At 40.7% G+C, this 26,272-nt stretch overlaps 1 protein-coding gene and 1 long non-coding RNA gene across 5 annotated transcripts in view; one reads left to right on the top strand and one right to left on the bottom strand.

The window, feature by feature from the left end:
* Positions 1–26,272, top strand: part of PCDH7 (protocadherin 7) — a 413,484-nt gene that overhangs the window by 378,862 nt on the left and 8,350 nt on the right. The gene's annotated exons all lie outside the window — the stretch shown is intronic.
* On the bottom strand, positions 10,566–24,842 carry LOC310686461. Its single transcript, XR_014515942.1, has 3 exons — positions 24,522–24,842; positions 12,554–12,643; positions 10,566–10,990 (listed from the first exon to the last, which is right to left on the bottom strand). It is a non-coding gene; the product is annotated as an uncharacterized lncRNA (long non-coding RNA).

Raw genomic sequence — 26,272 nt, 5'->3', positions numbered from 1 at the left:
ACCACTCCGGTGGGCAGGTAAACAGCATTTCTGTGCACTGCTCTGGTTCACCAGAAGCGGCTTAGTCATGCTGGCCACATGACCCGGAAGCTATCTGCAGACAAACGCCGGCTCCCTCGGCCGGTAAAGTGAGATGAGCACAGCAACCCCAGAGTCATCTGGGACTGGACTTAATGGTCAGGTGTCCCTTTACCTTTACCTTTACACAACTAAAAAAAATCAATAAAATGATGAGTTGCTCAGACCAATGGAAGCCCTACCCCTAGAATATATTGTCTCCAAGTTGTGTGAAATTCCAGGGGTCCCAGACGCTTACCCAGGGTTCACGTTTCCTGGGGGATGAGGGATAGCAGAGACTGTGGTGTCTTTATGATATGTGGTTTATTTACACATATACACATTCTGAGCCTACTATGGCACCACAGCCTTGAATTCAAGCGGAAATCAAGAATGGCGACCTCTCTCTCTGGCTTCCCAGCCTGTAGCTTCACTCCCAACTTCTACTTCACATAACTCAGTTCTCCACTCTGGCTTTTGTCTTTCTAACTACCAGCGAGTCATGGCAGGGTGGCCACCCATTTGCTGTCAGGCACAAAGTTGCTTCCTTTGTTATAGCTAGCCTAGCTATTCCAGGAATTTTAATCTTTGCCTAGATTTTAAGACTTGTTGGACCCAGGAATTAGAAGAGGCTCGGCATACAGCCAACTGCCCCCTTGCTGATAATATATACATAATTTCCTCACCATAAATGCCTTTTTTCAAGATTGCTTCATTTCCCCTCCTTATAACTCTGAGTCCCAATCAGCCACACAGAACAGCACAGAAAAGTTTGTTTGTTTTTCCCTCTCTTGTACTTACTTATTTAACATTTGGGTTCAGCTGAAATGTGTAGCTGAAACATCTGTGGCTGGGTAGACAAATTGCAGCAATTGTCTAAGGAGTGCTAAGCATAGGTCCAGGAGAGGGTTAATTGGTAGCAAATGGAACATAAGTTCCAATACCTGGCTTTATGGTCAATGAAAGTGACAGTAGGAGACAACTGGAGGTTTGACAAGGGCCCTAAAACAGGGACAGGAGATGGTTTTCCAGAGAGCGGCTACGATTGCATCTTGGATCTGTGCTTGCCATGATGTATCCTAGAAGTAATAATTTAGCTTCTGGGATGTAGGTCTGTGAGACACATAATTTATACATGACTAGGCAAGATTTTGAAGTAAAAGCCCCATAAACATGAAACACTTTAAAAGAAAAAGGGAAAAAAGAATCTGACACAAAGACATACAACCTGTTTACATGAAGTCAAGTTAAGTGCCCATTGGCCTCACATGATCTATGAGCTGCTAGGCTGCAGCACTTTGGAATGCAGCTGGGGGAAATCGTATCTGTCAGTTACTACATGTATGGAAACAGCAATGCATTGCAGATGCAAAATTAGCACAAAAGAGAAAAAGCATGGCTAGGACTTTTCTCCTTGAGCGCATAGTTGTATATTTGTATGGACGCAAGTGGCACTGTGGTCTAAACCACTGAGCCTCTTAGGCTTGATGATCAGAAGGTTGGTGGTTCGAATCCCCACAATGGAGCGAGCTCCCGTTGTTCAGTCCCAGCTCCTGCCAACCTAGCAGTTCGAAAACCCATCCAAGTACAAGTAGATAAATAGGTACCAATGCAGCGGGAAGGTAAATGGCATTTCCGTGTGCTCTGGTTTCCATCACGGTGTTCCATTGTGCCAGAAGCGGTATAGTCCTGCTGGTCACATGACCTGGAAAACTGTCTGTGGACAAATGCCGGCTCCCTCGGCCTGAAAGCAAGATGAGCGCTGCAACCCCATAGTTGCCCTTGACTATTAACCACCCAGGGGTCCTTATTACCTTTAGCTTGTATATTTGTATGTAGTTGCTCAAGATGGTGCCCTCCAAATGTTGTGGACTAAAACTCACATTATCTCTGAACATGGGCCATGCTGGCTGGGCCTTATGGGAGTTGCAGTCCAAAAATCTAGAGGACATTAGGTTAGGAAAAGCTACTATCATATTTTTCAGATTTATTGGAGAGCTCGTAAAGTTTGATCCCTCTCTGATCCTCAGCTTGAAGTGTCCATGTCCAGCAACAGATAAATCACCTGATGCGACTTGACTGTTTATGTTTATGCACAATGCTTCCCACCCAAGCTTACAAGTGGAATGCCAATCACTAGATCAGCTTTGCTTTGCAAGAGTATCTGTGTGTTCTGACACCGCTTGCCCTGCCTTTTGGGAATCTTTCCTAATTTGGTTTGCAATATAAGCAATTTGTCGATCTCATCTAGGTTGTCTTGAATGGTTGGGGGCACAAAATAATAATTAAATAATAAGAACTACAATGTTATGATGTTGAAGTCTAGACTTTTCCAGATGTGCATTCGCGTGTGCAAAGGGTTACTTCTCTTCCACATGTCTTGTGCCTAAGAACCAGATGGGCTTCACAGCCTTGATTTCAAGAAGCAACAAAAAGATTCTTTGTTAAAATGTCAGAAGCAAGAAGGGGAAATTTTGTTCGCAGGAAGTAGGAAGTGATTCACATTCAAAAGTTACATTTCTTTGATCTTAAGCCATTTATTTCAGCCTTTGGTGTATTTTCCCCCAAGCGCATCAATGGAATCATGAGAGATGCCCCTGCTGACAAATTCTTAAGTTGCATCATTATTAATTTATCTATTTTAGTATTTTCAATAAAAGGAACCTTATAGGGGTTTAAAAAAAAAAAAATTCCACACATTTTCTTCTTAAGTCTACTTGAGATCCAACCAGATTTGCTGCCATAAAAATCATCAGTTTATCAGATCTGTTTCATACTCTTGAAATACAGTTCTCCAAACAAGCTAAATATCTAATAGCCTGTTTCTGAACTCAGTTGATCTGTGTGTGCATAACTGAGAGCAGAAATTTGACAGATGGACAGGACAGAAGCCTTGCATAATTACAACTGCAGGAGGGGGTTAAGTTGACTGCTAACCCTCCATAAAGTATGCCTCTCTATCGCTTGTCAAGGGCTTGTTAAGTGGAAAATTGACTTGGGGTTAATGTTGGCTTTGTTCACATGGCAGTTTATTCCGTTTTCACGACTTTCCCCTAACTGTTATGTTCCACATTATATTCCTCATTTCTGGAACTTTAACAGAATATGGTGCTCATTTCCATGTTATGTGCTTCCAGAAAAAAACAAAGTTCTGTTTGCAAATAATGGGGAAATAGAGTGCTTAACATGCTCCATATTCCACTATAGTTTTGCAATATTCCACTATAGCTCTGGAAGTAGTTTTTACATCATGTAAATGCTCCGATATAATGCGGATATTAACAGTTAGGGAAACAACATGGGAATGGAATAAACTGCTATATGAATGGAGCCATAGTTAGACATAGCCACCCCTCAGAGTGGTAACTGCAAGTTTCTAAAATGTGCAGGGAACCTCCACAAGGAGAGGAGAGTCCCCACTTCTGATCTTTTGCCATTAAACTCATGAAGGGCTTTACATGGACTGAAAGATCGCATGCATACCAGGCAAAGTTTAGCAGTATGATTCCATTCATTTGCATAATGGCTTATACCTAATTATGCTGAATGTCCAATTAGGCCTAGACTGCATTTATGAAGGGAGGTTGCTGCCATTTCCACCACCACAGGGAATCATACATCCCATTCATACTTCTTTGGGCTTTTTTGAATCAATGCATTTTTAAAAAATAAAATTTTTTGAGGAACATCTACTCAAGGTCTAAAAGACAGGCGTGGTTTTTCTATGACCCAAAAAGGTTCTGCACCAGACTTCCACTGATTTTTTTTTTTTTTTTTTTTTTTACTAAAGCAAAACAATGTAGGTGAATTTGGAGGTGCCAAAACATTTGAGGAACTGTGAGGACACAAAGGGGGCTGAGAAGAGGATTTTGATGTGAATATTTGGGAGCAGATTCATTCCAGGCGTAGTACGTGCCTAGCCTAAAATGCCTTCTTATTCATGAATAAATTACTTCTAACATGACTTTTCATTTCATTGCATAGTTGTGCAACCTCTGAAACCTGACGATAAACTTCAAGTTTCTCGCTCAGACTAAATCCCGTTGTGTATTTCTCAGATGCACAGGTATATCATGGGCAGATAATTAAGCCCCCTTTTTTTAAAAAAAGAAAAAACTCGGCAGGATTTCACATAACTAAATGAAGCATCTTAACATGGCATGAAGGCTAAATAAATCCCTGAGGTTATTGCTACTTTTCATTCAGCAAAGCAACTTTTTCTTGACAGTTACTTAAAAAGACAAGAAGTCTCAAGATATTTGTCTTCCCTCTTCAAGTATCGCATACAGTTCCTCTTGCGCTGTGCATTATTTAGAGGATCGTTAGCATGCAGGGCATGGAGAGGTTTCTTAACTTTCTCCCCAATTTGAAGGGAATTTAAGACACATTAACAAGGATTTCATTGCCTTTGCGATTCTTTGCTCATGGCCATTTGAACTAAGCTACTATTTGCCTCGGAACAAGAAGGTGTTGCGAATCTTTGTGTCCAGTCCCATCCGAGAGAAGTGATGAAAAACTTACTGCTTTGAGGGATGGCTCATTTTTTATAATAGAAAGCTGAAATCCTTATGGACATGTTGAGGGAACAACACTTGGTTGAGATAACCTTGCTGCCATGTTTCCAGACTCCTCCTGTTATGTTTTTACCCAAACTAAAATGTTAATGGCTAGTTCCCCTCATATTCCAGAAGTGGTGATGTATTATTTGTTTTACACAAAATTATTTTCAGCAAAGGCTTTGTTGAGCCGAGAGGAACGGCGATGTTTTTGCAGATTTTATTTATAAACTGAACCAAACTGACCTGGTTTGCAGCAGAAAATGTTAAATGCTGATGAGACATTTTTGAAAACTCCTCTGGCGCCTGAGTGTCTGGTTTTTGATTGATTCTTTTCAGGTTTTCCAACTGTTATATGTATAGGATTGTGTTGTGGTCCAGTGACTGTGGAGAAAAGCAGCTGTGGTTCATTTCTGGGAAGAAAAAAGGGAAAGAAAATGCAAGGCCTTATCTCTAATTAGAAGACACATAATCTTACATGTGTGAACTACCCTGGGATATTGTGGTCTTGTTCAGATAAGCATGCACAGCTGTTTCTCAGTTATTGATGACTTGCCAGTAGAATGTGTGAACTGACTCAATTGAGAAACCTTACATGTGAGTTGATACAAAAGTATTTATGAGATTAAATCTGTGATTGGCTATTCATACACGCAAGACATCACTTGATGCTGCAGATAATATTTTTGTGTGCTGCTTTGGGGCTTCCAAGGCATTGGTTGTTGTTGTTGTTGTTTACTGCTGGTGGTATTTGTTGTTGGGATATTTTATGGTGATCTTCTTGCTGCTGTAGGAATAAAGATAATTCTATGACATTTTTTTTCATTTAATACACAATCACTTTTAATTTAACTTAAGTCATTTTATTTGATATTGTGTATTTTCTATTTGTTCTACACACATTGTGGTAAGTTGCCATAAGACCATTTTTTCTTGGTATATGGCCATAAAGTAGTTGTTGTTGTTAATGCCAATATAAGTATTTACTTATATTATTAACCAATACTTTTGTAAGCCAATATCACATTTCCTTAAGTTTGCAGACTAATTCAAATGAGCTACTACAAATAAGCAGTCTTTATTTGACAGATGTTTCTAGGAACCTCAAATAACTCTCATCTGCAAGATGAACGGCTTAGCCTGGTGTCTTCAATTCCTAGCCACATTCTGGGCTTCTTACCCTCATTTGGGTCTGCAGCTGGCCAAGGTTCAGATCACTTTCAACCACAGGTTGACTAATATAGCATTATAGCAGCTGCGAGAGCTTGGGTAGGATGTCACCTAAACCACAACTTCTTTCCTGTTGGGGTGGTCCTAATGACTACAGTGATTAGGAATTCATCTCCAGGAAGCCACCCACCTTCCCAGCTAGATCTTCTGTTCTTCCATTTGAGAGCAAAGTCAAAGATAGCTGTTCCAAAGTCTCGAAATGGCTGAGGTGTCTGTTACAGGCAACAGATAAAAATGCAGAATTAGAGATGCAGGGTGGTCTTTGAAGTGCAGATTTTGACTTTGCTTTTGGGGTAATTACATAATTTTTCTTTTTTAAAAAAAACAACACACACACTTTGATTTCCCACTTAAATCTATATGAAATAGCTAAAAACAGCTAAACATTATGTTCCAGCCTACCCCAAAGTTGCTACTTTATCTTTTAAATCCAATTTTATTTATGTTTCTTTCTTTAAAACATTTCTTTATCCAATCAGATTTCAGGCTGGGGGTATAACAGTACAGAACACAGTATAGGTAACTCATAATTTAGACACATTTAACTTGTGTGCATTCAGCTTTATGAGTTTGGCAACATTTTTAAAAAAAAAACACACAAAACAAAACCCTCAAAAGTAGGTGGGAAGGGGGCATGACTCCAATAATATTTTTTTCAATCCCCCCCCTTGCGATTGAACCCAATGTGTTTTGATCATATGTGTGTTTGTTTTTACACACTATCCCAGAATGTCATCCCAGCATAAATTGAGAGTTTTCTGTACTATAAAACCTCTGTCATTAACAACCATATGCTTAGAAGTTAGATTACACCTGGGCAATAAAACATTCATGGACAATGATATTGTTGTTACTTTTACTTCGCCAAACCTTTATTAGGCATCACAAATATAGGCCATCATAAAACATCCATATATAAAATTTTAAAATGTATACAAATAAACAGCCATGTAAAAATATGTAATGAGGATTTTCATTGGAGTTTCTTCCCGCCATTCACCACTCTGAGAGATAATATTGATAAAAACTCAGCCATCCTTTGCAGTTACTTCTATGTTAATATCAGACAGATAGAATCTGATATTTTCATTGTGCCATGATTGCACATGCTTGTGTAGCTGGTTGTACAACGGGCAGTAGAAAAGAATGCGTTCTACTCTATCTGGCACATTCAAAAAACATCCACAATGTCTATCATTTCTGGGGATGTTTAAATATTTGCTCTTGACAAAGCTGAGGGGAAAACATTCAGTTGGGCTAACATAAATTTTGAAATTTATGTTACCTGTTGTATTTAAACCATAAAATTTGTGGGAGCAAATTTTATTTACAGCTATTTTGTTTTTCAATGTCTCTTAATCTGATTTGAATATTACAATTAATATATTGCTCATAACTTCTAAATGATATTGTTGCTAATGCTATGCATCTCTGCAAACCTGACTGTTTAGCACCTTGTTTTAGGCTAAAACATATATTTAAAGCTCATGCAAGTAATCCTGGGAACTAAAGTTTACTCATCGCAGAGCTATAATTTGCAGCACCCTGAACAAGCTACAATTCCCAGGATTCTTTGCGAGAAGCCATGTGTTTTAAATGTATGATCTTAAACTGCTTTCCTAGTTTAAGGTAGATATATATATGTTGGAAGTTAGATGCACTTGAGGAGGCTATGATTTCCTACCTAGAAGAGAACCTCCAATACCCCTTTCCTTTAAGAATTTCAGAGAATAGTGTCGTTTCATGAAGAAATGAGTTTCTGATATAATCTGTTATAGCACCAGTCTGCATCTTCGTCTCTCACTAATGCAATACCTAGCAGACAAGAAGCAAAGGCGCTGTGCATTATAGGCATAGGGTCAGTAATGAATTGGAGCATAAAAAGTGACCAAATCCTAATACAGTGGCCACACCCACAGCATAGATTTAAAGCTAGGATGGCATAACAATCCCTGTTCCCAGGGAACTCTGGGAATTCCACCTTGTTGGGGGGGGGAGTAGAAATAAGAGCTTCTTACCAATTCTCAACACCCTTAACAAACTACAGTTCCCAGATTTTATTGTGGGAAGCCATGACGGTTAAAGTGGTATAACAGTATTTTAAATGTATGCTCACCTCTGTCATGGAAACTCTACTCAATACTGATCCAGAGCAGATTCCAATGTATAGTTAGCAAAGTAAAAACTTAAGCACATTGCAGGATTCCCCAAAAATCAACCAGAGGCAACTGTATTTCATCCAGCAGAGCTTTACTGCTACTGAAGGCAAATGAGCATCATGGTCACGGATCCCATACATTCAGCATTGGCACTGTCCGTAAGAAATCCAGTTGCAGCAGACTTAACTTAAACTTACACTCACTTATAAAAAGTCAAAACCTTAACACTAAGCATATTATGTACAGAACACCACACCAGGAGGAAGAGAGATAGAAAGAGAAAGTGAAACCCAGGCTTCTTCTGGCCTTACTTTTATAGTCAGCATGACCTTGACAGAAGAGATAAGAGAACCAGTTTAAGAGAACTAGCTTCTCTGAAGGTATAACTCAAACATCCATGAAGCTTCTGCTTGTTTTTTTCACACAGAGAAGCTTCCAGAACCCTCTTGAATTAAGTAGAATAGGAAAGATCTATACACACCATCAGATCAATGCTTTCTGCACTAAGAAATGCAAGCTGACAACCTCAATCCTATGCAAAAGTCAGAGCTTGATGGGCCTACTCTTAAGAAACTAGGTATCCAATTGTAGCATCACTCAGCTACATGTATGCTTATGAACACATTTCCATATACATTCTTACTGCTGGATGGTCATTTTGTTACTTATTGTATTTCCTCGCAGACCAAGGCAATTTGTTTGGTCCTCAAGATCACAGAAGGTATTTGGCTAGTAGGCTTAGTTGATCAGCAAAGTATACTCTTTGAACACATAAATACTAAAATTTATTCCTACATTGTTTCAAGGCTCCCAGTGGGTTGTTGCTATTTTACTAAGGACATAGCTAACATATATGAGGAAGCATTCTGTATTCATTTGCTAATTAGCCAGGCAGCTTTATGATCAGTTTAACAGAGCCTAGCTGGAAGCCAAGAGCGAATGTACTTTCCTTTCCTTCAACATAAGCCAGAATTTTACGACAGATAAAAGTGTAATTCTTCCTTTAACTGCCCAACAGCAGGTTAATGGCTAAAGACTCCAGTTGAGCTCATTAATTAAGCTAAGAATGGAAATCATTCTCAATCAAATGTCAAGGAGATGAATGAAGACTTGGGGCAGTTTTGTACACTAGAAGAGCAATAAGGCCAGAAAGGGCATAGGACCTCCCCAAAGTCAGTAAGAAGTGGGGGGGGGGGGGACCCAGTCCAATTTCTTTGTTTTACAAGTATGGAATTGGGGAAATCTGAGGAGAGCTAGGAAAGCTCATCAGAAGCTCATTCAGCAACTGGGGTGGCTAAATGAACAAGTAGCATCTCCAAACTCAGCTGGAGTGTAACACTCACGATTAAATCCCCACATTGGGCCCTGAGGCCACAGCTCTTAACATTTCTTCTACTCTTTTGTTTCAGTTCTTCCTTTGACTAGGTTATTTGTTTGATTCATGCATGGATGGCAAGATTCATGGGGTTTTCAAATCCCGTTATAACTGGACTTTTCAACGTTGTGCCCGTTGGGAGGCTCATTTAAACCTGATTGCTGTTTTGAAGTGCCATTTGAGCAAAGTAGACAACGTGAGCCAAAGCCTCATTATGGTTATTTATTGCAGAATAAAACAGCTGCTTTTAAATGACATCCTCTGATTCACACAGTGGACTAGAGAGGGCTTAAGCATAGCTCCCAGAAGAAAAGCTTGCCATTTTAGTTGCCAGCAAATTTGACATCAGGTGGAAATATGAAGGTTCCTCCTTCACAGAAACATCTGAAGAACTCCAAGGGAAGCTAAGAGATTGCTCAAAACAAAGCAAATCTTTATTGTTCTGGTCAATGGCCAGCATTAAAGAAACAAGCTAAGAAGCACATAGAACACATTATTCAGGTGGGTAAAATAGGGTATTAAAAAAAAGGAATAAAATGAAATAAAGGAAATAAAAGTAACTGCGAGTGAAGTAAAATGGGCGTCAACATTTTTAAAAGGCTGATGCCATGTCACAAATTCCAAAGCAGAAAATTACAAAATGTCTGTGGTCAGTTCATGGTGGGTTTTTGCTTTGTGCAACACAGTAGCTGGCCAAACTTAGAGAGATTGATGCACAGTATGAAACATAGCTGCTCCTAAGAAATAATTACACCTGATCCTACCTTTCATTCACTTGCTTCCTATAGCTTCCAGGGATGCATACACTAATAGCCTTACCTTACATATGACATCAGGTGTTGGGCAAATGGGCACAGTGGTGTCCAAACTTTTTTCAAAGAGGGCCAGATTTGAAGAAGTGAAGGGCCGTGGGGGCTGACCAATGGGCGGACCAAAGTTTTTGACCTTTTTTAGGATTGAAGTTGTTGAGCTTTTTACCCCAAAGTTATTGAGCTTTTTTTAGATTGAAGTTGTTGAAGTTGATAAGGTTTGGGGTGGATTTTACCCTGTGGGCTGGAGATTCCCCAACTGTTTTGCCTTAGATTTTGCCACCTGCCCTTAAATGGCATCCACAGTCTGTTCAATGGTAGGGTCTATCCCAGGTAATGTTAAGTGTTAGGAGAGAGCTGGGATGACCTTATAAATGCCCTTGAGACTGTCCTCCTTTCCCCCATATGTCTGCCTCCCTGTGTAATCCTATGTAAATAGCCTTTTATCGGAGCTTCTGATTAACTAAAGGTTTTGGACATTCTCTTGGCTGTTCAGATAAAAAGCCTGTGTGACATTTGCCTCCCACCTCCCTTTCCACACAGACACAATTCCAGGTCCTTTTCTATTTCCAATCTGTTTTCTTACATTTTTAAGCAGAAGCCCAGTGCTTTTGACTGCCATGCAATTTGTACATATCCGGTAGCAGATTTGTGTTTGACTTTATTCAGCGAGACTGTGTTAGAGCTGGCATGCGCTATCTCTACCGTATTCGATAATGCCACATTCAGAATGACAGCGGTCCAAGCCTTGGGGCAGGAAATGCTTCTTGAGATATGTTCAGTTGCCGTTTAACGATGTTTTGCCTGAGGTGATAGGAAAGAAGTCGCCAATGCTTCCAAACATGTCTTTAGCTTTCAAACATGTCTTTAGCATTTTAATAGCGTCTTGACTTGTCAGAATAATGCCACAGTGCTAACTGGGTGCTGTGCACTACATTGCTGCAATTAAGAAACATGGATTTCCAGGAACATCATGAGAGCTTGAACACCTTAATTTGTCCATTCCTTGTAGCATGGCCTGAGCTGCAGAGATTTTAAGGGTGCCATTGTGCTTTTCAACACAGCTTGACTTCCATACTTCCATTTACTGTGCAGGACCAAAGTTCTTTGCTTGTGACTGAAGCCCTGTTCAAAGTCAAATACTTCACCAAGCAGGGAAAGTCAAACACAGGCATAGGCAAACTTGGCCCTCCGGATGAATTGTGACTACAACTCCCACCATATCTAGCTAACAGGACCAGTGGTCAGGGATGATGGGAGTTGTAGTCTCAAAATATCTGGAGGGTCAAGTTTGCCTATGCCTGGTCAAACACATGGTGGGATGAGATTTTGCCTTACCCCTGACATGGTGTAATTTGCAAAACAAGTGCTTCACGTGGAGGTCTATTTATTAATAGAAACAGAGATACTTTATGGTCACTGTACCACTTGTTTACAGTGAGATTAAACGAAAAACAATCTCTCAGTCCTTGTTACACTCTGTGTGCTGTCGTTACTTTGGGGAAAAAAGAGAGAGCAGGAAGATGGTGTGAATCAGGCTGTCTCTCACAAGGACCTTCATGTGAAACATAGCTATCACATGTTATGCTTGGTGCGTAGTAGGAGAAGGCATTGTCAAATCTCTACTCCATCACACAAAGACTGTTGCCACCTTGGGGTCTGGAATACCTGCAGACTAATATCAATGGAGGCCCTTTGAGAACAGTCTAAGGTTTCACTGGAGAGCATCTCATATGATGGTATGTTTAATAATGGAAGATGAAGCAAAAACTTGCCATGGTTTTTTTCCAGTAAACTGAGATAGAGGAATTTGTTTGATGTGCTTCTTGTGGCAGACTGATCCCACCCTGTGCTCCCAGACTTGCTTGCCAATCAGATTCAGCTCTCAGTCAGGTTAGGCACATCTCTGGATTTCATGATGTAGTTTTGGTGTGGAAAAGGTGCACACAAAAGTACCTTAATTTTTGTTTATAAGATGATTTTTTTTTTGCTTAAAAAATGTACCGGTAGTCAAAAATTGGGGGTTGTCTTATACATGGATGGTGAATGCCTGGACTTGGGCTCTTGAAATATGGCAACCCTAACTTTGGCCAACTTCCCTCAACAAAGCTCAACAACTTTGGGTGACCTCCCCACAAAAAGCTCAGGGTTGTTCTGTCTGATGTTTAAAATATTGATTTCTTAATTTTAGGTTTAAAAAAATTGGGGTAGTCTTATACATGTGAAAATACGGTACAAAATATGTGAGAAAATGCATCGAAAGGTGTGTCTTCTGTGTTAAAAGTGCAGGCGGAAAAGTATATGATATAATTGCAGACTTTTGGTGTGTTCTTTCAAGTATTCTGCATAAAATGGGAAGAAATATACCTGTGACTGAATGCTGGTGGAACTGAAACAGGATAGCGTAAGACTGCTCATTTCAACCAAGATAAGACAAAAATAGACACAGTGGTTTTTCTGTAAAAGAATAAGAGAAATTAAACCAAGAAGACCTGTAATTCTGATGTGTGATGCAGAGACATTACTGCTCTGGGGAAGCCAGGGGATAGAGGTGAAAGTGATTCTAAGGGCTGGAAGGTATTGATGGGCACTGTGACTCAGGGGAAGCTAGTGGAAATATGTGCCATGGCAACAGTAAACACACCTGGGATAGGAAACGGATTATTTGACAGGCTCAAATGCTGGGGGAAGGAATATATAAAAGGAACTGCCGTGGAGCTACAAATAGCTTTGGGGAGAGGAAAGGCCCCCTAAGGGGAGCTGGAAACCAAGGGGGTGTTATAGATCTGTCTTCTCTTGGAGGCCTTTGCTGTGAGTTTGTGTCCTTTTGTCTTTTTCTTTCGCTTGCATACCACCCCACGTGAGAGCACTCTAGGTTGACAAAGCCAGCCGTGAAGAAAGTGGGCTTCTGCAGGCACTGTGTGGTGGGGGTATGGCAACAATGAAATGTGTGGCGTGGGATCCATGTGTGAACTAATTCCCCCCCCCCATTACCAATTAGCCAATATTCCTAATTTCATTTCAGTGTGTGCTAAGCTTGTGTGGTGTAAAATTCCTCTATCTGCTGGCTGAGATGCTCTTGGGCAGGCTACCTCAACCTCGGCCCTCCAGATGTTTTTGGCCTACAATTCCCATGATCCCTAGCTAGCAGGACCAGTGGTCAGGGATGATGGGAACTGTAGTCTCAAAACATCTGGAGGGACAAGGTTGAGGAAGCGTGCTCTTGGGAATAATATTGGGGAACCACAGAGCTATTGTGGATTTCAACACTCATGCCAAGGCTGCCCTGAGAGGACTTCATTGCCTCCATTAACATCATGGGGCTGTCTCAGTAAATCACTGGTCCAACCAAAAGGGCAGAACATCCTTATCATTTGAACTTTGCAATGGAGCAAGGAGTGGAAGGTCTGTGTTTTTATATGGGGCAGGGGACAAGGGTAGGAATAATTCCACGGTCAGACCATTTCTTGGTAAGGTTTGATCTTACAATTACTTTTTCCTCCTATATGCGTGTCAGACCAACAAGATGGCATGCTCCCAGCGATTTATAGAATCTGATAGATTCCTGAATGCTCTGGGAGATTTTCTGGGCAGAAAAGCTGGGTGACCTATTGGTGGTCACTATAGAATGGTGGAATAAGATGGAGTCATCAACCCAGTCACCCCTAAGTGCCTTCTTTGATGCCATGGAGCCCGTGCTGCCTCATGGTTTTCAGTGGAATTGAAGACCATGAAGCAAAACACATGATGGCTGGAATACAAGTGACATAAATCTCACCACTGAGATGACCAAGCATGTGCTAAACATGTACTAGAATACATCTACTAGTACCTGTTGTATAGCACTAAAGTTGACAGTGAAGTTATACTTTTTTGCTGCCGTTGCACCCTTGAGCTATTCAGCAGAAGGGAATGTGGCTTGTCAACAACTTCCCTTGTAAATTGGATTTTGAAGCCCTAAGATGCCTGATGTGACAAATTTGCTAGGTACTTAGAGAAGAAAACCACTTGTTTCCGTTATGTAAATAAATGTGCAATAACTCTTCTCCACACAATAATTTCCCTACTTGGAGAACATGGATAATTTTATAATTATTTTTTTGAGCTGGTGCATGCAGAAATTGTCACAGCGCTCTCTCTCTCTCGCTCTCTCTGTATGTGTATGTGTGTTTCAGGCAGGTTACCATTGTGCAGGGGTGCCTATGCATAATTATTAAAGCACTGAGCAAAAAGGAATCTTGATGTGATTGCATCAAGATTCCTTTTGGGAAGTGTTTTAATCAGTGCACATATGCACTTCTGCATATTGGCAAAGGGTTGGGGGGGATGTGAATTGGCCTGAACAAAGTCTGGAAATGAAAATGAGAGAGAGAGAGAGAGAGAGAGAGAGAGAGAGAGAGAGAGAGAGAGAGAGAGAGAGAGAGAGAGAGAGAGAGAGAGAGAGAGGCATCAGTGCCACTCTGCAAACAAGTAGAGCTAATTCAGAACCCAACAATTCTCTATAGCGACAATTTTGTACATATTCCCTTTTCATTTCCCTCCTTTATTTAAATTTCTAATGCATACAATAGTGAGGGATTAGGAAGGCCAGCAACATTACCACAATGAACATATTCTCATACAATTTTTATTTGTTTGTTTATGACTACACAGCGAAGTTGGGAAAATTGTGATGTTAAGTGGTTGGTGTTGTTGCAATATAGCTTTTAGGTCCATAAATCATTGTATTCTTTGGTTCTTCTTCTTTTTTAAAAAATATATATATATTATTCAGCGACTTAGTTCTAGGTTAATGTGAACTTTACAATCTCCTCACTATGTTAGGAGCCTTGCTTTAGTGATAACAAGCAATCATTCTAGCCCTAAAGCTAAAGCCATCCCAAAATTGCATAAACATGTGCGTGCATATAAACAACCATGTTCATTTGCATGCTGCTATGCAAAGCAATCAAGAGAAACAGAAAAGAAATAGTATCAGCAAGCTCACATAATTGCGATTCAGCAAAGTGGTGGGAGAGAGACATGGATGTATTCCCATCTGGCTCACTGGTGCGAAAATACAGCCTAAAGGATTTGGTCTTACCTCCCTTACATTGTCTGAGAAATGATAATTTCCCCTAAATTTCACAATTATTTTCTCTCTCTCATTAATTAAAAATAAAACTTACCAAGTGGAGTATTCAACAATGGTGTAATGTTTTCCATATGAATTCATGAAGATGTGATTTGCTGTGGCAGTTGGCTAAGCATAATGCTATCTACTTTGGAAGACAAAGTCAGAGGTCCTTTCCCCAATACTGTAACCAGAGATTATTTTTAACTGCAGATGCCAGAGATTAGATTAGAAAAGATTGGGGGGATATATTCAATTGAAAGTGGACAACCTATGGCCTTACAGCCAAGTGTCCCTGTTTTCAAGGGACAATCCCAGATTTAGAGAAGCTGTCCCGGTTTCTGATTTGATCCCAGAATGTTTTGTATGTGACAAAAGGGGTGCCTGAAAGAGAAAGAGAGAGAGAGAGCGCAAAACTTTTAGGTCTGGTCCTGTCCACTACTAGCATGTGGTCCCTGTCAGATAACCCCTGAGGTAATGAGGCCTTTGGCCACAAAAATGGCTAGCCATGCATTGTAGTAAACAAAGGGGTAGCCCCAAACAAAATTTCCTTTTTTTCCTCCACCGTCACAACTCTCTTTTTATTACATTTTCTATATATGGCTAACCTTTGCCCCTTCAGAGAATGGTGGACTCCAGCCAGGAGAGCCAATTGTCATGGATGATGGTAGTTATAGTCCAACAACATCTGGAGGATCAAAGGCTACTCACTCCTAACATGTATAATATTAAAAAGTAACAATAACAACATACAGTGGTACCTTGGTTTACAACCATAATCCTTACCAGAGATCTGTTTGTAAACCAAAACAGGTTGGAACCCAAGGCGCTCTTTCACCAATGGGGCCTCCAAAAAAAAATTGTTCGTAATCCCCCCAAAAATGGGTTATAATCCCCCCAAAAAATTGCAAATCGGAACACGCACTTCTGGGTTTGGCGTGTTTGTAATCCAAAACATATGCAAACCAGACTGTTTGCAAACCAAGGTACCACTGTATTGCAAAGTAGATCCTTTATAACATTTGATCTTGTGCCTCCACTATTATTTCTGATCATTGTCAAATATTCCTTACATAAATGGGTTTCATATGTTTTTACTTCTACCCACTCCAAAAGGAAGCTTGTGCAGTCAGTGGGCTGCTGAAGTCTGGTTGACCCATCACTCATGTACGCAATGAGTGGGAATCATGTATCCATGAAATTGTGCTAGCTGAAAAATTAACATCATATATTCATCTGTTCAGGAGGTTAACAAAGAGAGACAATCTGCCAAGCCCTGCTGATCTAACCATTGACTATGCTGCCAGATGCTGATTTCCATATTTATTTATTTACATGCTATCAGCATCCTTGTGGCTGCAAGCATGAAGAGGACCATTTATTTACAGAAAGTGTGATTTTGATTATCTAGAAATAAAGAGAGAAATCTGGTTGAGTCCAAACACTTGGGGCTAAAAGGATTTTAACTGAGGCACATTTGGATTAAAATTGCCTTTATTTTGCAACTTCTCCAATACAAGGGTGAGAAGCTATTATTGATACGATATAATCTCTCAGGTGTGTTGTGGCACCTCTACACAAATTTAAAAGAAGACTCTCAGATTGTTGTCAGAATAGATTTATGTGGAAGTTTAGCCCTTACAGAGTTCCTTTTATCATCTTATGAAATTATCTCAGGAACTGATTCCCATGTCAGTTTTTAAACTGTATGAGAAATAATTCCCTTTGATTGAGCCATTGTTTGAAGACAACGGTTCTCGGATACATATAATTGGTGTTCTTAAGGATCCGTGTTTGTTAAACAACTTTACTTGAAGTCTCTGTAACCAGTTAGAGTGCTCATTTCCTTAAATTTCTAATATTTTATTCTTTGTGTCATTGCTCTCAAGAAAAACGTCCTTCCACCTTCCATGTCTTTGACTTCCCACCTGCAAATTGTAATCTGGGTTACTAAAAATAGATGGTCCTCTCTTCACAATGTTCTTCTCTGAACAAGGTTCTTGAGTGGGCAGTCGCTATCTCTCAGCTCTCTCCAAGGTCAATTTTCTAGATCCATTCCAATCCTGGTGCCTTGGTTGCCATATATAATGACCTGTTTGGAGAGAGACAGGGGGAGTGTGACACTGCTGCTTCTCCTTGATCTCTCATTGGCTTTCAATACTACCGAGCATGGTTTCCTCCTGGAGTAGCTGTCTGAATGGGTGGCAGTGCTTTGCAGTAGTTTCAGTCTTAGTTGGATGGCTGCCTCCAGAGAATCTTGCCTAGGGGGATGCTGTTTTCTATCATTTCTATTTTTTGCTTAATCGTTTTACATTTATTTTGGGGGATTGGAGAATTAGGAGGAGAAGTGGTAGACAGCTTGTGTTGTATGCTTCAACAGATTCCTTATGAACTATTTCTCTCCATTCACTCGTGGAAAGATGAAGCAGATTAATCTGAGCGGCAGGGCAGGTTAATCTGAGCCATGTGCAATTCCGGAGTATTTTCAGAAAATATGTGTGGATCTGCTTCCAACAAATCCCTCCCCTAGTTTAAATTCAGATTAAATTGGGAATTATTTGGTTTTGATTCCTACTTTTCAGGGGGTTGGACTAGATGATCCTTTGGGTCTCTTCCAACTCTCCAATTCTTTTATTGTTATGTTATCTTGAATGCTGAAAGGAGGAAAATGCTGCTGCTGTTCTTTTTGGCTTGGTTTTTTTATGAGTTTTTCAGAGAATTTCTGAAATGAAAAGTTTGGGTTCTGTGCCTGTCCTGATATCACACTGGTAGACTCTGCGTCCTTCCTCAAATGTGGAAGATATATTTCCCCTAATCTCAGGTGTCCCCCTGTGCAATGCTATCCCATGGAAGACACATATAATGCCTTCATTATCAGTGTTTACATGCCTGGCAATACTTTTTCTTTCAATCTGGGTTTGGTTAACTAAGATGACTTCTCCATCTTTTAGTGGGGTGGAGTAGGGTTTGTCCTTTTTATCCTGCTATTAGATGAGCATTTTCGGTATTTTGTATTGGACATTGTTTTACTTTTTTGTAGTTGTTTTTTAATGTATGCATTTTGTATTGTTAAATATAATAATAATAATAATAATAATAATAATAATAATAATAATAATAATAATAATAATAATAATAATAATAATTTATTTATACCCCGCCCATCTGGTTGGGTTTCCCCAGCCACTTTGGGTGGCTTCCAACAAAATATTAAAATACAATAGTCTATTAAACATTAAAAGCTTCCCTAAACAGGGCTGTCTTCAGATGTCTTCTAAAAGTCTGGTAGTTGTTTTTCTCTTTGACATCTGGTGGGAGAGCATTCCACAGGGTGGGCGCCACTACCAAGAAGGCCCTCTGCTTGGTTCCCTGTAACTTGGCTTCTTGCAGCTAGGGAACCGCCAGAAGGCCCTCGGCACTGGACTTTGAAATTATAGATAGACAGACAGATAGATAGATAGATAGATAGAGTGTGTAAAGTGACTAAAAGATTAAGATAATGATGATCTTCAACATCCAAAGGTGTGTGGGGCCCTTAACCACATCAGACAACTTTTCCAAACACACACTGTGGCTCTTAAGCAGGGATTCTCTATATTGTTAAGTGTCGCTGCCGTTATCTCCTACACAGACACAACTAACCCAATTTGTGTTGACTTGAAAGTAGGGCCAAACTACATGGAAGCATTTGGAAAAGAGCAGGCTAAACAGTGCAAGAAAAAATATTAGCTAATTGCTTGTCAAATTTCCTGGTGTGTTTTGCACGTCCGTCTTGTTCTTCGGGGGAAATTATTCAGCCTCTAGTCATTAACAGGTTACTGAACAGGTGAAACTAGCACTCTGACATAAAGAAGAGGCTCTCTGCAGGTTTCTCTATCAAGTTACGTAGTCAACGCGTAAAGTTATTCAAGTCACGGTGATTCATGCATTGGTACTCTCAAGAAGATCTGATTATTGTAATGTGTTCTATGCGGAGCTATCCTTGGTCCTGCTCCAGAGCATGCAGCTGGTGCAAAGCTCTGTGGCTAAACTGTTCATGGGGACAGATTTATCACCAGCACATAACTCCAGTGCTCAAAAGCTTTTACTGGCTGCCCAGATTCAAGGTGCTTGTATGACCCAGATCATTAACAACTTGGGCACAGGATACCTCAAGGTCCACTTGATCCCTTATAACCCTGCTTGATCACTGAGGTCTTGGGGGGCATCACTGTTAGTGGTTCTCCATGGAGCAAATGCATGGCTCGTATTGTAAGCCCAATTTTATGAAACGTCCTTCTAGATGAGGTCAGACAGGCCACCTCACTTTGAACCTCCAGGGCTTCCTGTAGACCAGACATAGGCAAACTCGCCCCTGCAGATGTTTTGGGACTACAGATCCCATCATCCCTGACCACTGGCCCTGTTAGCTAGGGATGGTGGGAGTTGTAGTCCCAAAACATTTGGAGGGGCGAGTTTGCCTATGCCTGCTGTAGACTCTCTGTTATTATTATTATTTGGCAGGCTTTTTAAAGGAATCCTGATTTTATAGTTTCAACATAGTCTTATTGTACTGAATCTCCTGTACACTGTTTAGAAACACCTGTAATTAAGCAGTATATACATTCTAGAAATAATAATTAAAAGAACAGTTTCTTTATAATATGACAGCTTAAATGCCGTACAAGGTGATTTGTCTGGAAGCAGCTTTTCTGGAGTCTGAATTATACTTGAGCACTGGTATATATCTGATGGAAACTTAGAAGATTGCAAAAGAGGATATGAAATTGAAAAGGGGGTGAACACTAGTCCATAATGAGTTAAGAGATTTGGTCTATGATTTACATAATACATCACTGCCCCCTTTGCTTCATCTCTTCTGCTTGTGTAAGGATGTAGTAAATTTTCAAGCAGTGTTAATGAATAGGGTAGCCCTCTACTGTTGCATCTCAAGCAACAGTGAATAATAGGCTGGCCCTGGAAAGGGATTTATGATGTACCAGGAATCAGATCCCAACCCCCATAGGGAGCTAAGGTGTTCAAATTTCCTTTAATTTAGTCTTTTGCTTTATGTTGAATATTTCTGACATTTTGTACTTATGCATGTCATCAGCAAATTTTGTTCCTGTGCCTCTGTGCCAGAAATGTCTAAGGTTTTGCAGGAATGCTGTTAATTAGTAGCTTACTAAGGCCTATAATGAGGCAACCACTCTGGAAACATGAAATAGTACAATACCTCTGTCCAAAAGTGGTTCTAGAGTCAAAGGCCAATAGCGTTTTTTCTTCTACTTTTTCTTTTTGGTGGTGGTGGTGGGGTCTCTTAAGATTTTCAGTGATAAAAGATAAAGTTCAGTACATAGTTATTTCTGCAAATCAAATGGGTTTGAGAAGCCTACCTCTCACATGTGCCTTTGAGAGAATTCTGTGCAAATCCTCATAGATGGGAGAATTTCTGTGCAATATGAGGAAATACAAGTTGCCCAGCTCAGTTTCTGAACTGTGTTTTCATTAGCATACCCAATCAACTCAGAGGTGTTTTTAAGGGTTAAAACAGAGCTTTCTTGACAGAAAGAATACCAAATTGGAACAAGCAAACATATACCACTGGGTTTTGCCAATTTAGTGCTAAGGTATTCTCTGCGTGAGCATGTTTGAAAGGTATTTATTTGAGTTTTAAGGTCAGCAACAAATATTGGAATGTTAATCCTTCTTGACGATTTACTGACTGCTGACAGGCATAGTGACACATCTTGTCCAATTAAGCTTGTCAGCCAGCAGTGTGGTCTCCAATGAAGTGTCTAAGTTTGGAAATGATTTCTCTATTAGACCAAAACAAAACAAAGGACATGCATAAGAATGAGACTGGAAAAAAGCTACTTTTATTTAAGATAATCATCACTTTTGAAACATACACTATTTCAGTGCTATTGAATTATGCAATATACACTTTTGGCTCATATAAAATGTGCAGTTTCCAGGTATTGTAATGTGGGTGGCCTGGGGAAGGCCCTCTGCTCTTAATCACATAGAATATTCTGATTTTGTTGAAACTGAAGTCCAAACTCTTGTTAGTTTTCACTGTGGCTGGATAGTACAGTAGTTAGAAGCAAGACACACTGTACAACAGTGGCGACTTTCATTCCTTCAATTAGAACTGGTAATCAGAAGGGGGATATTTAATTACCTAGAAGATGAAACTGGTTTGGATGGGTAGATTGCATGAAATCTAATCCTAAGCATCATTAAGAATTCAAAATTGAATTAGGAACGTGAACAATGGAAAGCGTATTGCATTAATTTAAGGGTGAACATGTCTGTGCAAGCTCCATGGTATGTCATTGTATTGGTTATTCAGAAGGGGACCTCAGTGCTACAACACACTTAAATACAAACTTGCTTGCATTGTGCTTGAATCATCTTACCTCTTCCTCAAGGATGCCCTCTTAAAAGTATTCTGACATCTTCATAGTTTGTACTGCATTCAGTGTGAACCTAAGTGAAGGCTGCAGTAAATTCTAATGTTTATAGTTAAATTCAAGTTGGTAAGTGGTCCTGCATGAATGGGCCTATTAATGAAACTTAGAGCTGATCTGTACATTGCACAGAATATGATGATAGGTTTCTGGAGTTTAGCACTTCAAACTACAGAAGGGGGGAGGAGGGAATCTTTTTCAACCCTGGCCCACATAAAATCCTCTCATTTGGAATAAGCTAGCACTTGTGTGTGAGAGAGGGGGGGGGAGAGAGATGGTCCTATCTCTGATGGATTAGAGCTTTCTAAGCAAAGGAGCATTTTTTATTTTATGTTTTTTAATGGCACAACCACCTTCATTCTGAAGAATTCCAGAATTCAATCATGGTCTCTCTACATAATGAACAGAACGGATGTAAACAACAACAAAAAATGGGAAAGGATTTAGAGATGGCCATGAATGAGCAGGATGTAGACTGAGAGTAATATTGGCACCTAGTTTGGAACCCAGGTCCAGACACCTCACACCAATCACTTGATTTCATAATCATGGAGATTCAGTCTTTCCTACTTATCTTTATCTGTACCATATGGCTGGGAACAATTACAAGTGGTTGCTAGGGCAACCTAGGCTTCCAGAGGAGCATCTTTCAATCTTGGAACCAAGAAATTGGTTAGATCTGAAGCACTGAAGTGATGGAGCAAACATGCCACAAACTGGCATTTGTTGTTTCTCCCTGGCTTACCTTTCCTCTAGGTTTTCTCTATAACAGCTTTTGCACCATTAGTTTCAGGCTGTTTCACCTCCAGAGCTTCTTAGCGCTGCTCAGAATTCCGTCTCTCTATCATGCCTTTTTGATCTACTAGTTAGATCACACATTTAGGTTATTTTGCTGGTTCAGGACCTAAATATAGATGAGGTGGAACCTGAAAGACAACTGTGATATTTTGAGATGATGTATTATAGCTGCAAAGAGAACTTCAGCCCCAAAGGATAGCTTTGAACTTACTATCTGACAGTTTTGCTTGAATGGCTTTGGGAAAAGAGGGGAGCAGAAGAGAGCAGTTATGGCTTCAAAAGTGGGGGAATCAACCTAACATTTGTCAAAAGAAAAGAAAAGAAAGAAGTGTCAAAGTAACCAACCACAGGTGGACTTAAGCCACAGATGTCCTCAGAGCAGAGCTGGCTTCTTGTTAGAAATCTATAGCCTTCTCTGAGTCTTGGTAGTCTTCTATGATCCTTGTCTTAGCAATGTCCGCTTCCCACTATAACTGATCTGTACCCTTTCCCATCTCTATAACAACAGGGATGAAGGACCTCTAGGCTGGGGGCCACATGTGGCCCTCCAGACCTCTCTGTCTGCCCCTCATGATTCTCCCAAAGCTACACACAGTCCTGAACCACATCCCTCATCAGCCCTGTTTACACACTCTTCAAGTCTTGTTTGCCCGGAAGGAAGAGATACGAGTATGGGTTGGTGTAGAAACTAGTCTACCATGCAAAGGTAACATTCACATTTATTGCTCAGCTCACTTTTACTTCTACCCCCTGTAATGTGCATACTAGTAACTCAATACGTGCCACATGGCCCCTTTGAGAGGGTCAGCTATGACCTAGCAGGCCAGCTCTTGGAAAGCCAACTCCAAGGGGTGGCCTGGCTGGAGACACTATGACCTACAACTCACATGTGGCCCCTGGAATGCTGCTGGAAAGAGAAGGTGGCCTTTGTGCTAAAGAAGATTCCCCACACCTTGCCTCTTCTCACTAGCAGTTTGTAAGCTGCCAAATTCAGCTTACAAACGTCGCCCATCATTCCAAAAGAAGGGAAGAAAGGGTGAGATTTGGGCCAGGCTACAGAGAAGCCCGAGAATGTTCACAAAACTCTTCTGAATGCACACAATGTGTGTGCACGCGCACACACACACATACATACAAGTGTACATGTATAGCTCAGTTGGTTAGATGTGCTGCTGATAACACCAAGGTTGCAGCTTTGATCCCCATATGGGATGACTGCGTATTCCTGCATCCAGGGTCCCTACCAATGCTACAACTCTATGATTCTATGTGTGTGCATGGATTTACTGCTAGCTTCTTCTGCTGGTACTTTCTCCCTCCAAATGGAATACAGTGGAACCTCTATTTACGGATGTAATCAGTTCCGGAGGTCCGTCCATAAGTCGATCCAGGTTGCCAGTAAAAGTGCCATTCTGTGCAAGTGCAGACAGCAGCAGCCGCTTCTGAGCGTGCCTGAATCTCAGCAAACCTGGTATTTACTTCCAGGTTTGCCACGGTCGCAACTTGGATTGGGTCCAGGTAGAGGCGGTCGTAAATAGAGGTTCTACTGTACTACCCCAGAGGTTCTCCTGACCTTCAGGGACAGCTATTCAAGAGGCACAGGAGGTTAAAGATTGAAAGGACAGCTGAAAAGCTCCCCACATGCACATGTGTGGTCCTTCAAATTCTGACCTTGCAATATTAGCTTAAGATGTGGAATTGCTGGGAGTTCTCCCAGGAGTGAGTGACTTTAAAAAGATTTCTCCTGGTGGTACTATTGCCAGTAATAAGCAACCACAATCAACCAGGCTTTCTAAATGGTCATCAGTTGAAAATGAATTATAGACTCCATCACCAAGCTTATTAAGAGGCGGAGTAATGGCAGGGATGTGTTTTGCCTTGTTCTCAAAAAATCACTAAGAGGATTTGCCTGCTTAAAAATCAAAGAGCATCATGTGTGCCTGAGTAATAAATTATTATCCCTGCTTCTTACCTTTGGGGAGTCTGAAAGTAATTCCAGGTTTACTATGATGAACAGCAGTGCTTTCCTGTTATGTTCTTGGCATACTGTATACCACTCCCTGGCCACAGCGGTTTAAGACTAGAAGGGCTGACAAATGTCAATATATCTGTTATCCATCACTGAGGAAGAAGAACAAAGCTGTCAGTGTCTCAGCAAAAAATCTGAATTCAAAAGCCCTTGGAAAGCCAAACTTCCAAAAGAAAAGGAAAAAGATGAAGCAGCAGCAGGAACTTAAAGTACTGTCAAGCCACAAGTATAGATGAATGAACCTAGAGTCTGAGCTAATGTCTCGCTCTCTCCCATTTCTCCAATAAATATAGGGATGTCCTATTCAACAACAATTTTAATATTGCCCATCTGACTGGGTCGCCCCAGCCACTCTGAGTGGCTCCCAACATATATAAAAACATAATAAAACATTAAACATTTTAAAAACTTCCTTATGCAGGACTGCCTTCAGGTGGCTCAGGGGTCAGATAACTCCATACCCTCCAACATTTCTCTGATGAAAATAGGGATGTCCTAAGGAAAAGTGAGACATTCTGGGATCGAATCAGAAACTGGGATGGCTTCTGTAAATCCAGGACTGTCCCTGGAAAATAGGGACACTTGGAGGGTGTGCTCTTTGTATATGCTAGCAGTGTGGACCTCAGAGCCAGAGACTAAATGTCCCTTCCCTATAAGGCCCTCAGCTGTCCCTCTCCCTAGACTAGCGATGGCCAAACTTGGCCCTCCAGCTGTTTTGGGACTACAACTCCCATCATCCCTAGCTAACAGGATCAGTGGTCATGGATGATGGGAATTATAGTCCCAAAACAGCTGGAGTGCCAAGTTTGGCCATCACTGCCCTAGACCATCTTATCTCTGCAGGCTACACACAATACTGGTCCTGGTCTTTGACTGTTTTATCTACGCTGGAATATGTCCTTGAAAAGATAAAGGGTGGAGGTGTATGTATTTTTGTTTTGGTGTATGTGTGTGAACATGAGTTGAAGCGCCTGACATTTTGTGTGTGACATCGCTCAGCACACTTTTGCATTGGGTCCTCTCCATCCTAAACTTTCTTCGCCCTGAAAAAAGTTTCCCACCCCCAGCATAGGAGAGTGATAGTTAATAACACTAAAAAAAGAGGTACCATATTTTTTGCTCCATAAGACACACCTGACCATAAGACACACCTAGTTTTTAGAGGAGGAAAGGGGGAAAGCTCCGTTTTTTTGAGGATCTGCTCAAAGTCGTTGAGCTTACTTTGCAAAGGGAAAAAAACCTGTTTTTATGGGGTTCAACTCACAGTTCTGCAGCTTCTTTAGGAAAAGAAAGGGAGCCATTTCTACAGTTTCCAGACAGATAATCTGATCACTCCACACATTCACTCCATAAGAACCACAGACATTTCCCCTTACTTTTTAGGAGGAAAAAAGTGTGTCTTATGGAGTGAAAAATAGGTACATTGCCACCAAAAAAGGAAAATGGAAACAGGAAAAGCATGATCATAGAGCTGATAATAGTCCTGGTGAACAGTCTTATAGTAGTATGTCATTGAGCAGAAGATAAAAGGCAGTCGGCCAAAACACACCCACTTCCATGCCATAAAATGGAGTGCTGACATATTCCATTGCCATACCCATCACTTGATCTGTACCTGTTACTTGCTTCAGAACTGGTAGTTAAGATGGAGTGGGATTCATACTCTTGCAGGGACCCAATTTCTACTCTGCTGT

This window comes from Podarcis liolepis (assembly GCF_965112155.1).
Source record: "Podarcis liolepis genome assembly, chromosome: 9".
Classification (NCBI taxonomy): domain Eukaryota; kingdom Metazoa; phylum Chordata; class Lepidosauria; order Squamata; family Lacertidae; genus Podarcis; species Podarcis liolepis.
Note: the sequence above shows the minus strand (reverse complement) of the source record. Positions and strands in the feature narration are given on the sequence as shown.